Raw genomic sequence first — 3,091 nt, 5'->3', positions numbered from 1 at the left:
ATTATATTAACTCGAATTTCAGGGAGTGGCCATGGAGCACTTCCTGTGATACTGTACTTCTCATGGTGCTGGGTAAGTGGGAAGGGTCATGCCCCAGAAACGTGAGGTGTGGGCAGGGAAGCTGACAATTTCAGGACCTTCTTTATGTATTGAGTTATATAAACGCACATGCTGCCCCTTTGGGAAAACTGCTATAAAGAGATACATTCTTTTTTTTTTTTTTTTTTGAGACGGAGTCTTGCTCTGTCTCCCAGGCTGGAGTGTAGTACCATGATCTCGGCTCACTGCAACCTCTGCCTCCTGGGTTCAAGTGATTCTCCTGCCTCAGCCTCCTGAGTAGCTGGGTCTACAGGTGTGCGCCACCATGCCTGGTTAATTTCTGTATTTTCAGTAGAGATGGGGTTTCACTATGTTGGCCAGGCTGGTCTTGAACTCCTGACTTTGTGATCCGCCTGCTTCACCCTCCCAAAGTGCTGGGATTACAGGTGTGAGCCACCACGCCCAGCCAAGACATACATTCTTTACAGCTTCTGGAGTGGAATTCGGGTGTGTGTGTTTTTACTGTGACCTTAAACAGGTATTATACATATCCAGGCAGCTCAGAAAAACTAAGGTTATATAGACTGGGCGCGGTGGCTCACACCTGTAATCCCAGCACTTTGGGAGGCTGAGGCGGGTGGATCATGAGGTCAGGAGATCAAGACCATCCTGGCTAACACAGTGAAACACCATCTCTACTAAAAATACAAAAAATTAGCCAGGTGTGGTGGCAGGTGCCTGCAGTCCCAGCTACTCAGAAGGCTGAGGGAGAAGAATGGTGTGAACCCAGGAGGCGGAGCTTGCAGTAATCCAAGATCGTGCCGCTACACTCCAGCCTGAGCAACAGAGCAAGACTCTGTCTCAAAAAAAAAAAAAAAAAGAAAGAAAGAAAAAAGAAACTAAGGTTATACAGAGAAAATTTTAAATTAATTATAGAAAATTTGAAGAATTCAGCCAGGCGTGGTGGCTCACGTCTGTAATCCCAGCACTTTGGGAGGCCGAGGCAGGTGGATTACCTGAAGTCAGGAGTTTGAGACCAGCCTGGCCAACATGGTGAAGCCCTGTCTCTACTAAAAATACAAAATAGCTGGGCACAGTGGTGCCCTGTAGTCCCAGCTACTTGGGAGGCTGAGACAAGATAATCACTTGAACCCAGGAGGTGGAGGTTGTAGTGAGCCGAGATCATGCCATTGCACTCCAGCCCGGGCAACAAAAGCGAAACTCCATCTCAAAAAAAAAAAAAAGGAATTTAAAGAATTAATTATAAGAATTCATGGCCGGGTGCGGTGGCTCAAGCCTGTAATCCCAGCACTTTGGGAGGCCGAGACGGGTGGATCACGAGGTCAGGAGATCGAGACCATCCCGGCCTACACGACGAAACCCCGTCTCTACTAAAAAACACAAAAAACTAGCCGGGTGAGATGGCGGGTGCCTGTAGTCCCAGCTACTCGGGAGGCTGAGACAGGAGAATGGCGTAAACCCGGGAGGCGGAGCTTGCTTGCAGTGAGCCGAGATCCGGCCACTGCACTCCAGCCTGGGCGACAGCAAGACTCCGTCTCAAAAAAAAAAAAACAAACAAGAATTCATTTACAGTACTCCAAGTGACACCACACCATTAACTTTTGATGTCTTTTCCAGTCTTTTCCTATGTAGTTAAATTTATACAGTTGTAATAATATGTAACTTATCTATTTATTTATTAATTTAAAAAAATTTTTGGCCAGGCGCGGTGGCTCAAGCCTGTAATCCCAGCACTTTGGGAGGCTGAGACGGGTGGATCACGAGGTCAGGAGATAGAGACCATCCTGGCTAACACGGTGAAACCCCGTGTCTACTAAAACCAAAAAATACAAAAAACGAGCTGGGCAAGGTGGCGAGCACCTGTAGTCCCAGTTACTCGGGAGGCTGAGGCAGAAGAATGGTGTAAACCTGGGAGGTGGAGCTTGCAGTGAGTTGAGATCCGGCCACTGCACTCCAGCCTGGGCGACAGAGCGAGACTCTGTCGCTCTGTCGCCCAGGCTGGAGTTCTGTCGCCCAGGCTGGAGTGCAGTGGTGCAATCTCAGCTCACTGCAACCTCCGCCTCCCAGATTCAAGCAATTCTCCTGCCTCAGCCTCCTGAGTAGCTGGGATTATAGGCATGCGCCACCATGACCAGCTAATTTTTTTGGATTTTTTAGTAGAGATGGGGCTTTACCATATTGGCCAGGCTGGTCTCCAACTCCTGCCCCTTGTGATCCGCCCTCCTTGGCCTCCCAAAGTGCTGGGATTACAGGCCTGAGCCACCGTGCCCAGCTACTTATTTTTATTTTTTAAAATAGAGATGGGGTCTCACTATGTTGGTTAGGCTGGTTTTGAACTTCTGCCCTCAAGCAATCCTCTTGCCTTGGCCTCCCAAACTGTTGGGATTACAAGTGTGAGCCACCACCATGCCCAGCCCATATATAACTTTATGGAAAAAATATATATAATAATAGAGATGGGACTTTTCTATGTCGGCCAGGCTGGTCTTGAACTCCTGGCCTCAAAGGATCCTCCCACCTTGGCCTTCTAAAGTATTGGCATTACAGGTGTGAGCCACTGTGCCCACAGCCAATATGTAACTTATTTTTTCACTCAGTGCTCTAAGCATTAACCCATATTAAATTTGTCAAAATTTTTATGGTTACCAGGAGTTTGAGACCAGCCTGGCCAACGTGAAGAAATCCTGTCTCTCCTAAAAACACAAAAATAAGCTGGGCATGGTGAGACGTGCCTGTATTCCCAGCTATTCGGGAAGCTGAGGCAGGAGAATCGCTTGAACCTGGGAGGCGGAGGTTGCAGCAGGCCGAGATTGCACCACTGCACTCTAGCCTGGGTGACAGAGTGAAATTTGGTCATAAATAAATTAATACATACATACATACAAATAATCCTGGGAAGGACCTCTGCACAACTTTCTTGTGTAATTCCAATTATTTCCTTGGACAGTTTTTGTTAGTCTATTCAATGTCCCTAAAAGGGTTCTATTGGCCGGGTGCGGTGGCTCAAGCCTGTAATCCCAGCACTTTGGGA

Source organism: Rhinopithecus bieti, unplaced genomic scaffold (assembly GCF_001698545.2).
Source record: "Rhinopithecus bieti isolate Rb0 unplaced genomic scaffold, ASM169854v2 scaffold_4657, whole genome shotgun sequence".
Lineage (NCBI taxonomy): Eukaryota > Metazoa > Chordata > Mammalia > Primates > Cercopithecidae > Rhinopithecus > Rhinopithecus bieti.
The sequence above is the reverse complement of the archived record's forward strand: the minus strand, read 5'-3'. Positions refer to the sequence as shown.